This window comes from Panthera onca, chromosome A2, assembly GCF_046562875.1.
Source record: "Panthera onca isolate mPanOnc1 chromosome A2, mPanOnc1 haplotype 2, whole genome shotgun sequence".
Lineage (NCBI taxonomy): Eukaryota > Metazoa > Chordata > Mammalia > Carnivora > Felidae > Panthera > Panthera onca.
The window spans coordinates 89930493-89944785 of NC_138340.1; the positions used below are offsets into that span (position 1 = coordinate 89930493).

Genomic DNA, 14293 nt, shown 5'->3' on the forward strand with positions numbered 1-14293 from the left:
GTGTCATGTAGCTGTGAGCACGGTATGTGCAGTGTGTTTACCCTGGAATCCCCTATGCTCCCATCCTCTCAACTCTTACCCACAACACTTGGCAATCACGGATCTGTTTTTCTCCCTAGCTTTGCCTTTCCTAAATTGTCATATAAATTGAATCACACAATATGAATCTTTAGATATTCTTTTGCTTAGAAATGCGCATGTAGGATTCTTGAATGTTCTTGAATATATCAATTCAAGATACATTGTTGTTCTTGAATATCAGTAGTTGCTCACAGCACTATATATCTAAACCTGTGAATGGGAATTGTCCCCTTTCTTGGTTCCACTCTTGTGTGAAAGAATTCCTGGCTCTTTCTGTTGCACAGCTGACTTCGTGCCATTCTGCTGTTGCTGTATAGAGTTAGGGAACATACTTTAATAAAAATAAAAATAAATAGTTTGCCATTTTTGGTTGTTCGAGCAGCATTCATTGTATATAGTGCCATACTTTTTTTAGCAGTCACCAGTTGAAGGGCATTTTGAATTGTCTTCAATTTGGAGACATTATGAATAAAGCTGCTATTCAGTTTAGTCATTTTTGACTATTTGCATTCTTTAAATATTTGTGTTGTGATGATAAAACTGCATTCTAAAAAGTATTTTTAAAAATATTTAAAAAAAAAAAAACAACAACTTGTTATGAGTTCCCTTCAATTACTTTATTAGTTTGTGATTGCAAACTGACTTCAGACCTACTCTACTCAAGGCTTGGGGACAAACTTTCTGTGTTATTTTAATATCTTTCATGATAAGGTAATTTAAGAATGAACCAAGGTTTGGCCTTTTGCAATAGAAAATATTTTAATTTTCTGAAGGACTATTGGTATTCTCAAAGATTATTGAAGATAATATTTATAGTAATTTTGTCTCTGGCACTAATAGTTTTTAATTATGTGTCTACTGTATAAAAGTCTAAACTCTTTTTAAAATTCTGAATTGGTATTGAAATTAGGTTAGATACCTATGTGTACTTTGAACTAAATATCTCAAATAGTTAAATTACTTTATAAAACTAATTTTATTCCAATTCCCCAAACTATTTTAGGAACAGAAAAGATAAGCTCTGTCTTCAAAACCTTAGTCACTATCTGTCCTTTTCCTTCCAAAACTGCATTTCAGAAAATAAAAAGGATTTAGCAAAAGCTGGTTACTATTTTACAATGGAGCTGTTTAATAACTTTAAAAATTACATTGATTGAATGGTTACAAGACCAAAACTAAGGAAAGATAATTTTAATAATCCCTCCTTTATCTAGACATGCCGGAGCTTTTTATTCCATAAATGAAAATTTTATTTCATTATCATTATAATAAGTAAAACAAGTGCCTTTGTCAGAGGCTAGAATTTCCAACTTCAGTTAAACATCAACATGACTTTTGTGTTAAGGACACACATAGAAAAGATAAATCATTCCCCAATGTTTTTTCATACGAACTTCATAGTTTTCTGTATTGCCGTCATTGATTCTAAATGTGATATTATTAAATTAATAAATTCAATCATTAATAATTATTATTAAATAATAGTTAATTAAATGATAAAAATCAATTACTACAACATAATTATAAATAATAAAAGTATTAATAATATAATAAATGTATTCGTTCTCTGGCATTTTCACGTTTTTAAAAATTTTTTAAAAAGTGTTTATTATTTTTGAGAGAGAGAAAGAGACAGCATGAGTGGGGGAGGAGCAGAGAGAAAGGGAGACACTGAATCTGAAGCAGGCTCCAGACTCTGAGCTGTCAGCACAGAGCCTGATGTGGGGCTTGAACTAACCAACCATGAGATTATGACCTGAGCTGAAGTCGGGCACTTAACTGACTGAGCCACCCAGGCGCCCCTCTGGCATTTTCAATTTTAAAATGGATGAATCTATTATAAGTGTTGTTTCTAGTTAATATTATGTTAAAAATCATTAATCATAGTGTGTCTGTGTTGTTAGATACAAACTAAAAACAAATAATGCAGTTCTCAGATTATATCAAATGACTCATAGATGCTTTGCTATTGTATAAAGTAAAACAGCAGCACATTATTTAATGGAGACTTACTGAACACTGGCAAATTCTGATTTATCTAATTTTCAAAATTAGGCAAATTATTTTTACCTTGAATATTTATTATCAAATTGTCTTTTAGTGTTGGAGTAATACCACATAAGGTTTACAAGTGTCCCCAAGATTTATTATATGATCTTCCAAGCTCTTATAATCAAATTAGGCATATTAAATAAAATTTGCCCTGAGAAGTTCTCCATAAGAATATGTTTTTCATTTCAACGAAACTAGCAATGTATAAAACCCCTAAAATCTGAGAATTATAGAATAAATATGTTTTTGCATAACTGACACCAAATAGTGGTGAGAAAAATAATTGGCCACTGACAAGAGATTAGAATAATCAAATTTACTCTAAGTCATCATGAGCTTAATAATGAAAAACTCACGGGGCGCCTGGGTGGCGCAGTCGGTTAAGCGTCCGACTTCAGCCAGGTCACGATCTCACGGTCCGTGAGTTCGAGCCCCGCGTCGGGCTCTGGGCTGATGGCTCAGAGCCTGGAGCCTGTTTCCGATTCTGTGTCTCCCTCTCTCTCTGTCCCTCCCCCGTTCATGCTCTGTCTCTCTCTGTCCCAAAAATAAATAAACGTTGAAAAAAAAAAAAAAAAAAAAACTCACTTTAAATCCCAGCCTAACCATCTCTCAATGTTCTTTTTTGTCCTTTTAAATAATATTGCCAATATGTAAACCAAGCACTGCTAATATTCTTGGTATTCTCAAGGTATTTACAGTCAGTAATAATCTAACATAATTTATTATTGTCAATAATGAGTTCTAGAAATTAGAGTCGACAATCACATGCTGATGTAGCTTGAGAGATGTGCTCCATTTTGTTGGATGATCAGTATGGGGGACAAAGGCAGCTGTATGAGTTCTTCGTATTTGGAAGGTCACTCAGATTTTATACTGTTGATATTACTGTTTTCCTTTCATAACAATTGAGAAAAATGGAGAGAGGTCATACTTTCTACCACCTAAAAATAGTATTTTGAAATTAAATGATCCAAAATATCATAAGATAAGCTGCTACAGATAGACTGACTTCCTAAATACTTATACACCCTCAATATTCTTTTAAGAATGTCATATATTGAGAATAAAGATTGTAAAATAAATGCATAACCATTTCCTTTTCACTCTATTTTTTTAAATTTTTTTAATGTTTATTTATTTTTGAAACAGAGAGAGGCAGAGCATGAACGGGGGAGGGTCAGAGAGAGAGGGAGACACAGAATCTGAAACAGGCTCCAGGCTCTGAGCGGTCAGCACAGAGCCCGACGTGGGGCTGGAACTCACGGACCGCGAGATCATGACCTGAGCCGAAGTCGGGCGCTTAACCAACTGAGCCACCCAGGCGCCCCTCCTTTTCACTCTATTTTATTTAGCCTTAGAGTTTTGATTTTTGATATTCTCTTCTGTCTCTTTAATTACACTTTCTGGTGGTCACTGTCATTTCCATTGCTTTCATATAAATAGCATCAAATCACATTGTCAAATTGTTATAATTATGGACTTGTCTTGAACGATCCTTGTCAGCAACATCTTAGATGTTCAGTTTTTAGCCCAAATGAGTTATAACTTAGAGTGTTCTCATTCACTTCATTTAAAAACTTTTTGCCAAATTTCTTTTCTTTCTTTCTTTCTTTTTTTTTTTTTTTTTTTTTTTTTTTTTTTTAGAGTGAGCACGTGTGCACAGTGGGGGAAGGGCAAAGGGAGGGAGAGAATCTCAAGCAGGTTCCATCTGCAGCACAGAGCCCGAGGCAGGCTCAATCCCAGAATCTGGAGATTATGACCTGAGCCAAAATCAAGAGCCAGTCACTTAACCAAATGAGCCACCTGGGCACCCTGCCAAATATCTTAATAACTGACTAAAATGATCTCAATATTATGTATTTTCTCTCTGATGTCCTCTTTCAACTTCATTATTCTGAGTTAAAAAAAAAAAAAAACAACCTATTTTCTTATTTCTAAGAATTTTAAAAACATCTTGAGAACATTAAAGAAATCTGATATAGACTTCTATGATAGATAAGAAAGACCAACATCTTGGGGTGAAGGTAATTGTTTTGTTTCTCTTTTTGTTTCCTGAATTTTGCAGAATGAGCAAATGTGACTTTTTGTATACTATGATGCATTCCCTAAATTCATGAGTGTATGTTCCTCTATTTATAATGTTTGCTGTATAGTGACTGTCTTTACTAGGACATAGTATGAGATGCTGAACCTTAAAAAAAATCAGCATAAACCTTACACATCAACTCAATGAATCATTTGCTTTTATTTCTGATTCACATGTCTTTGTTATTTGGCTTTCAGTCATAGATCTGTGGTATCATGATGAAATTCCAGTATTTCTACCTTTTCTGTAACTCTGTTGCCAACACATTAAATGTAGGCCTGTTCCCCTACCCCTTGGAGCGGTAGAGGAGCAAAGTTACTTTCCTTCCAGAAGAAGCTGTTTTTCAGTAAGGAGCTGTCCATGGTGGCAGGCTGAGCAAGCCATCCAGAATACATAAAGAGTTCCCTTTTGGCCAAGAATGAAACTTTAGTTAGGATATAAATGATATACATTTATATATTTGAAATTGCATAATGTTATCCTCCATTCCTGTTTTAAAACATCTTCCTCTTTATGCACATTTAAAAAGGAACACTTTTATTGGCACATTCTTTTCCTTGTCAAATTAACAGGGTGAAACAGTGGTTTTTAAGCTCTAAAGCTGGTTTCTCCTAAACTAGTTTCACTGTGGTATTAGAGGTATGTGGTATCAGATTAGAAAGGTGTTTTTGTGTGTGTGGGGGGGGGGGTGGGGGAGGAGGAAGGGGAGAAGCAGTCAGTATTAAGTAAAACTTAACCTATCACTGGCCTAAAGTATGAATCTTCTTGTGTGGCTGACAAAGCATGCACATTTTAGCCATTCACTTTGGTTTTACGTTAAATTATGCAAACTTATTTCAGTCCCAATGTCTATTGGACAGAAGCAAACTCTGTCACAGCTTAAAGGCATATCCCAAAGCTGGAAGCTTTCTGAGTCTCACATCAAACTCATCATTGATATATACAGAATCCCTCCAACTTGGTCGTTTTGTTTCTTTGCTTTATTTTCTCTAAAACCTTCATCACTGAATTTCTTGGGGGCAACAGTGTGTTCCATCTATGATATATACTTTCTAATGAGAAAAATACCACAGATCTCAGTGATAAATGTATGCAAATATGGATGGTTTTCCCATTTGGAAGGTGACATATGATATTCATAACTATACGTTATATTAATATTTATGTGTGTACAATGTAATTTTATCTATTATTTGTAAAAAATTTAACCTGTACCCCACAAAGGTAGTGAAAGCCTAGTATCAGCCAACTAAGTGACTTGGTCCTTCTCCTTGGGATTAAATCTATATTTTTAGATTATTAAAAATTAAGTCAAAGGCATCAGGGGAATGGGCACTACAATCAGTACCTGGTTTCTGCTGAGACTTATATAATACTGTCTCCTCTTTGATCTGAGTTCAGTCGGGTTATTGCTGTGTTTCTCCTCATTACTTAAAGCCTTTACATCTCTTGTCTTCCCCTTCTTTCTCTATCCCCAACCCTGATTTTCTCTCTTTCTTTTTCTCCCTCTCCTTTTACATGCCATATACCAGTTTAAGCTCAAAGCAATAAAAGTGATTGAAGCAAGAAAACAACAGTAACAACTTGAATATACTTTAAAGACATACTATTGAAAAGAAAAGCCAGGCACAAGAGACTGTACTGTGTGATTCCTTTTATACAGTTCTCAAAAATAGGCAAAAGTCATATGGTGTCAACAGGCAAAGCAACAGTTAAGTTGAGGAGAAAGTATTAATAGAAGAGAAAATGAAGGAAGCTTCTGAAATAATGATCTCTACTAGACTCGGATTCTGGTCACCTCAGCTTGTTTACTTTTGGAAATTCACTTAAATGTCTAGATGCGTATTTAAAATCCATCCATCTATACCTACATGCGCGCTCACACACAGACACACATCCACACACTGCATCAAAATTATTTGTCTTTTGTAACTAGCAGTTGTCAATCTAATTAGAGAGCCAAGTCCATAACATTTTCTACAAAGCGCTTAAATCAATAGCCAGGGAAGTGGTGAGGGGGTTGGACTGAGTCCTACCGTATATTCCGCTCAGAAATCTAGGGCTTCTTCCCAAAGAAGTAATTCACTCTCGTAATGTTTCAGTAAGTTTGCTAATGCATGAAACTGTATTTGATGCTCTCACAGTCGCTAATCTTCATGTCTAATATCTTCTTGTTAGTTTCCCCATACGTACTGTTGCTTAACACTAGACGCGTGAAATGAAAATAATTTCATCGCCCAGTTCGCTGAATCAGCTTTGTACATTCTCTATTCCATATCTTTTTTTTCCCTTCTGCTTTAGTGTTCCCAGTAACATTATAAAGTCATAATAGAGATTCTTAAAATATTCCACATTTCAAAATATATAGTAACATTAGTATTCCTAATCTGGCATGCATTATTTTTTCTGAGATACCTAAGAAATCTTAGTTTGTTGGGTTTTGGTGGCATTGATGGAAGGAAGGTTGTCAGTTACAAACCAAATAGAAATATGATAATTAATTCTCAATTTCATTCATGGGAAATCAGGGTTAAGTTTGGGCTTCATTTGCTGGTGAAATTGAAGAAAACAGTTTAAAAGACACTGTGAATATGGCCACCTGATTCTGAACTCCTTAGCAATCAGAATGTTCTTTTCATATCAGCTTCCTCATAAAAGGAGTTGAAAGAATTCCTTTTAATTATCAGAGCAATTAATATATGGCAACCTTTTTGTTTCCTCCTTAAATTTTGGAAGAATTAATCAGTGAGACAACTGAAGCTCGGGTTTTCTTTGATGAAATTTTTAATAATGGATTCAATTTCTTCAGGAGATATTAGACACGGCAGATTTTCTATCCCTTCTTCTGGTAAGCTCTAATAAGGTATATTTGTTATCCGAAAGTTCAAATTTATAAGCAAATTTTTTCTGGCATTTTCTGATGTCTCATGCCAATGGGCTGGTTTACCGTTTTGACTAATCACCTCATCTCCACACTACTCTGCTGTATTTCACCCCGAGCCATCTCTGCCCTGAGATTAGCTGCTTTGAGCAATTTATATACCATTTTAAAAACTCTGTTAATTTTCTTTTCTCTTAGATTAACTGAAAATGGACTTTGCCACATATTGGTCATTTTACTTTTTCACAGCACGCTGGATAGGAAGGATACTCTGTCTCCTACCATTTTGTTCATATTAGAAGACTTCCCTGTCTGTTTTAAGGATAAAATTAAGGGAAAAGAAGTTTCCTTCCCTAATTCTCTTCCATGTGTTCCTCTATAATAGCACCCATAATTAACACAAATTCAGGTTAGTTTTGAATATACACGTTCTCTGATTCAGTAATTGGCCAATACAAAGAAATAAATATGTGCAAGAGGTAGTAGTAAATTTGGGAGGAGCAAGGATGAGAGTGGGGAATAGCATTAATAAAACAATAAACTTGATAGCATGGGGTACATGAGTTGGAGTGTATTTTGCAAGGGAAGGATGAAACACAAATGTTACATGGAAGGTTTTGCTCAGAATCACCGTGGCAGTGAGTTCAGTGCTTTATAAGATGGTTCTGTATTCAACCCTACACCATTTTCCCAAGATGGTAATAATGAATGAAGGAAACAAAGCTTCGTGACCTGTAAGTAAGAAGATTAAGTAGTTAATTCCTTTACGATAAACGTCTATTCCTTTAATGGACGCTATTACTCTTAATCATATCTGATTACTTGGAGCTAGAATGCCTCGCCTCCAGTCCCCACCCCCACTATTTTTTTGCCATTTTGGATGATTCTCTCTTTGCTTCCTTATCATCTGTACTTCTTCCAAATTCCCAGGCCAGAAATTTTCATTTATGCTTGAGGGTTCATGTAAAATTATGTTATATGTCACTGTACTATTTATTTTTTGCTGCATTTCTAAAAAAAAAAAAAAAAAAAAACTATGAAAAGTGTGTATTCTGTGACTAACTTACAAATATCACTAACCAGCTAATAATTGATACACCTGGGCTGTGAGCCCTGTGTTGGCACTTAGTATATAATACCCAGAAGACTGTCATTTATATGAAAGCTGGCCCTGCTTTTACCTACAAGGTAGAATGCTCAGCACGTAGAACAGAATCTTTCGAAACAGCAAAAGTGTGCCTCTGAAAAGATATATCAGCAAAGTACAGTTACAATGCCAGCAGTTTTTACCCTCCGTGCTAAGTACTGAAATCGCTCTTTTATGGTTTATTTCCCTTCCAAGAGTATGGACATTGACAGCTTATTGTTTTGAAACACTACCAACATTAAAAAAAGCATAGGTAACTTTTTTTTAAATGAGATTTAACATGAATTCTAGTATACTCCTTAGCGAGATTACCATATTTACTGAATATTGTAAGATTTACTCATTTATCATCAAAAGAGAAACAGTATGCTCCTTTCCAATAGGAGGATTTCTGTTGCAATTAATCATTTTAACTCTGATTCATTCTCTTTCTCTTTCTGTTTGGAGAAAGAAAAAGCCTAGAGCCCTAAAGGAGGAAGCTGTGCTTATAACTCCTAAAATGCAATTCCAAATACAAACTTTCAAAACGATATTCACATCACAAAGTCTGATTTCCCTGAAGTGTGCTGTCAAAATGCAAACATCAGAATCTAGGTATTTCCTATATCTGCCTTGTATATAATTTCAGAACATCCAAGAGAACTCCTTCTTGCCTTTGGAACTCAAATACTAGCTATTATTGTTTTCCTTTTCTACACAAGGAAGAGTAAGGAAAGATTGTATTTTGGGATGTGGTTTAAATAAAATATTTTTAAAAGTTAAACTAATGAAATTCAACCATTGATGCATATGCACAACTGCCATCACAATGTAAAGACTAAGTCATTTTAGGCTTTTGCTTCTGCAAACATGCCTTTGATCAATATCCTTTTTTTAAAAAAAACATACATGGGTGACGCTCATCTTTGTCTTTTGTGATTATGTGTATCTACTGTTACATAGATTATTTAAGATACAACGTAGTTGCAAAAGAAGTTACATATAAAACTGAACTAGATTATCAGCCATCGTCTCCTCTTAGCATCTTCTGACCATGTCATCTACTCCTTAAAATATTCTAAAATATTCTAATGGCATTATAAACCAGGACTTGAAGAAAATGATATACGAGTACCAGAAGAGATTTCCTATTTCATTGCCAACAAATTGTATTATATATATGGAGGAGACTTTATTCCCCTGAACACTGAGTTTTATGCTAGGCATAAACCTTGTCTTGCTTCCCTCTACCTGATAGTGTATACTGACTGACTGCTGTTTTGTGACCCAGAGTTGCTTATCGCTCCCATTAGAACCTTTCGTCCTACGTTTCTACTTTTTAAGAATTATTTTTTTTTAGACAAGTTTTAGGCTTCCAACAAAATTGATTTAAAAAGTACAAAGATTTCCCGTATACTTTTTGCCCTCATACATGCACAGCCTCTCCATAGTCAGCATCACTCACTAGAATGGTACTTTTTTTTTTTCCCAAGGATAAACCTGCATGGACATATCATAGTAATCCAAGTTCCATAGCATACCTTTGGGCTTATTCTTGGTGTTGTACGTTTCATGGATTCGGACAAATGTCCGGACATTTTCTACCATATCTTACCATATTATACAGATTATTTTCACTGTCCTATAAATCCTCTCTGTTCTGCCTGTTCATCTCTCCCTCCCCCCTCTATAAGATAATCTTAGTGGTCTCCATAGCTTTACCTTTTGTAGAACGTCACATGTTGAAACCATGGTATGTAGCCATTTCAGAGTGTCTTCTTTCATTTGGCAATATGTATCTCAGTTTCCTCTGTGTTTTATTTATGGCTTGTTAGCTTATTTCTTTTCAGTGCTGAATACTCCACGGTCTGGCACAGTTCATTTATCCATTCGCCTGCTGAAGCACATCTTGGTTGCTTCCAAGTTTTGGCAAGTGTAAATAAAGCCACCAAAAATGCCTGTGTTCAGGTTTTCATGTAGACAGAAGCTTTCATTTCTTTTGGGTAAATGCCAAAGGCATGAGTGTTTGGATCATAGGGTAAGAGTATGCTTAGTTTTGTAAGAAACCGTTACTGTCTTCCCACGTGCCCTGAGCTTGTGCATTGCCACCACCGATCTATTAGAGTTGCTGTTGTTCCACATCCTTGCCAGCATGGATATTGTGCGTGTTTTGGATTTGGGCTGTCCTAATAGGTGTGGAGTGGGATCCTATTGTCATTGTTTCTTCAAAGATTAAAACTTTTCAAAAATAACAGGGTAGAAGTTTAGGTATTTAGGCTGGTAGGGGCCTATTTTTGAATCTTGAAGAATGAAATGCTCTGAGCATTACCAGACCTAGTGAAAATTTGGAGACACCTGAGAACATTCTGGGAACACTGAATATACCTAGTGCACTGCAAAAGCAAAGCATAATATTTAAAAACGTTCTAGGTAGGAATCAAAAAGAAATCCAGAATATCTGGGTTTTACTCTTTTTTTTTCTTTTGACATATATTCATTTTTGAGAGAGACAGAGTGCGAGCAGGGGGTGGGTGCAGGCAGAGAGAGAGGGAGATACAGAATCAGAAGCAGGCTCCAGGCTCTGAACTGTCAGCACAGAGCCCAACACAAGGCTCGAGCTCATGAACCCTGAGATCATGACCTGAGCTGAAGTCGGACGCTGAACCAACTGAGCCACCCAGGCACCCCTAATCTTTGATTTTTAAAATGCTGGGTACTTGGTCAAGTTTCTTAATGTTTTTATTTATTTATTTTGAAAGAGAGCAGGGGAAGATCAGAGAGAAAGAGAGAGAGAGAGAGAGAGAGAGAGAGAGAGAATGAATGAATCCTAAGCAGGCTCCAGTCAGATGTAGGGCTAGAATTCACAAACCATGAGATCATGACCTGAGCTGAAACCAAGAAGAGTCAGACACTTAACCAACAGAGCCACTCAGGCAACCCAGGAAGATACTGGAGGTCTTGCTATTGTGAGCTAAAGTTATTTTCCCCTCTAGTAAGGCAGTAACATTAAGACAGTAGGGAATTCCTGGAGGAATGTTTTAACTCTGTATTTCCCTCAAGCATTTGTCAATAGACTGCAGGTTATAAGGAAATTTAATTTTATCTACCATTTCCTTCTGCCTTTATCCCCACATCACTATGGAGGGGAGGGTGATGTTAGGACTCCAGGAAACTGAGTGTATGGGTTTCTAGATGTTAGGCTATTAATAAGATTGCCTTTTTCTTGTAATTTACTAAGACCTTTGCAAACAGATGGAGATTCATATTCTACATGACTGTGATCTCTATCAGTTAACCATTTATTTTTCCATTCCCTTTGTTCTTGGGCAGCCAAGAGTGCCTGAGGAATGTCGCACTAACCCCCCGGGGGGGGGGGTGGTGAGGTGGGTGAGGTGGTGTTACCTTGTGCTTCTCTCTTAGCTTGTCTTTGGCTTCCTCATCAGACAGAAAAATAACAAATGGAGAAATAGAGGGGTCCAGCTTTTGTTGGAATCCAAGGTGGGACCTACGGTTTTGTGTGCTCACTTTTTGTTGAATTTAAACATAAGAGCAGGACTTTAAAGTGTAGGAAGAACAAAAACAATTGACCCAAGTGGTGAATTATGGAAACCAACCAAGATCGCTAAAATAGAGTAGCCTGGGGGTGGGAACAAGTTGAGAGGGGGAGCTGAGTTTTGCCTGACTCTTTATCTAATAGCAAAGCTGGCAATGTGTTTACTCTAGATAGCCATCTTTGAAGTGAATGACTCTTTGAAGCAATGCCTCATCAATCAAAGTTTAAGTCAAGCGCTTACATTATAAAAAAAAGAAAACCCACTGTCAGGACTTATCCTACAGAGGCTATCAAAAATACCTAAATTATCCACAGTAGGAATTCATAGTAGTAGGGTGTAAAAAGTAGAAAGTAGAAAGCTCAAGATAACTTCAAAATTCTTGGTCTGAGCCATTAAAATTCTGAAATAAAGAAGCTTATTAAGGAATATTAAGATGGAGCAGGTTGTAGGGGAGATTGAGTTGAGTTTGAGAAATCGTAATATGCATCAAAGTGGAGAGGTGGCTAGATATGGGAATCTGGAGCACAAATCTACATATAGGACTCACACAAAGGTGTGGGTTGGTGATATAAATATGAGAGGTATATAGAGTGACAGTATTCAATGCTATGAGAGTGGTTGTCAAAGGAGTGAATGTAGACACAGCCCGGAGGAAGACCACTATGCCCTGGAGTTGTACAACATTAATTCCTGTCAACCTTCTGTATAAATCTGTGACTATCAGATATAACATAAAAATCATTGATTTTTTTTTAGATCTTCATCTTACCTAAGAACAAACTGAAAGAGAAGTAAGATTACAGTGTTTTATCCAATGTCAAAAAAGAATGATGATGGAACTAAGACTAAATAAATGCCCCAGCTAACTGACTAATAATTAAAAGCCTGCTTGTAAAATAAGAGGGAAGAAAGGATGAAGTATTTCACATGAAAGACTCAAAGAGTAGATGTTTATGTTTATGAAATAATTAGAGTCTTTGCTATGCTTGTTGATTAAGCACAGATTTTGAAAGCCTTTGATCAAAGATGTTGACGTAGAACTAATATTACTTTTCAAACAATTCAAAACAATCAAATTGAGGGAGTGTGAAGTGTCATGTATGAATTTAACATCTTTCATCACACTTCTTTTACCAGTTTTTTTTTTTTTTTCTTTTTTGGTCAGGGATAGAATAAAGGAGAAAAGGAACCTATCCTGTAATTTCAGAGGAAATAATATACCCAAAGTCAGTGATGGTCTATTTGCATTTTATAGAAACATTTGCTAAACTTCTGGTAGACTCATGCTTGACCTCTTAAATTTCTTCTTTTATATATTAGATTTAAAAATTCTATAAAATATTTTGCCATTGAATACAAAGATAAAACTCTCCATATAAAATGAGATTTTATATTTATATGAAAGCTTTCATATTGAAGAATTCCAAGAACATTTTCCCAACTTTATAAATAACATAATTTCACGCACTGTTGGATTTCAGCTGCTATTAAGGCAGTAGACATCACCACCGGGTAGTAATTCTCAGCCTATAAAAAAAGAAAAAAGTAATACCATATCCTATTTAGTGAATTGGAATGCTAAATACATACAGCATGTTTACTGTTGTGCCTCGAGCAATACATACCCAACAAATTGTAAGCAATATTCTTATTTTCAGGATTAGATACTTGTCTCTAGAAGAATGCATTCAAAGGGAAAGTAGGTAATATTTTTCATTCTCTATTGGATAATTGTGCCATGCTCCCTAACTGCAACACATGTTTTCTATCCTTTCCATACTCATCAACATGATTCTATTTACGAAGTTTCAAAATCAATATTAAGCTACTAAGGAAACCATGTGGCAGTTGATGATGAAATAGCCATGGTGAATGGTTGTGTCGAACTGCCCACCGCTTCACCAGGATTCTACTGGGAAGTGATTTCCCTAGTAATACGACATCTCTGATGTGCACTATTTTCCATAATTTCAGAAATGAGCTCTTCACTGTTGATTGATTTTATTACAGTCCTCCTCCATTAGATATGTCAATTTATGGGAACAAAGACAAGTTTAAATAAACTATCCCCAAGGTAGAAAATGAGAAATGTTACTTATTGTTTTGGTTTGCCATCTAGAGCCTCTTTCCTCTAACCAAAGCCTGTACCTGTGACTGGGAAGGCGATGCCACTACTCTTCATCTGTCTTCCACTAATTAACCCAAATACTAAAAATTTTTGTACCTTTACTTAACTTTGCCCTATTGTTACAGCAAATACTCAGTGACTAGGAAGAAACCAGGGACACGCACTCGGGGAATCAGAAAAGACTGCTTATTTTGCATTGGTGCTGGCCCAGCACAGTCACCTCCAAAGTCTGAGCCCTGAGCCCTGGAGCTGGCCTTCTTTTATACCTACCTAGCTTCTGGGTACTTGGAAACTTTCTATCAGCTACAAAGGTTGGGGGGAGTTCAGGGGCTCAAGGAAAAAAGGGAGGGGGTACTATCAGTTGTGCTATGTGGTCAATTGACTG

General features: G+C 36.0%; 1 non-coding gene across 1 annotated transcript; it reads left to right on the forward strand.

The window, feature by feature from the left end:
- The first annotated feature begins 273 nt into the window (after nucleotides 1-273).
- On the forward strand, nucleotides 274-413 carry LOC132679979 (small nucleolar RNA SNORA46). The gene has a single exon (XR_009610456.1). It is a non-coding gene; the product is annotated as a small nucleolar RNA SNORA46 (small nucleolar RNA).
- Nucleotides 414-14293: the final 13880 nt, after the last annotated feature.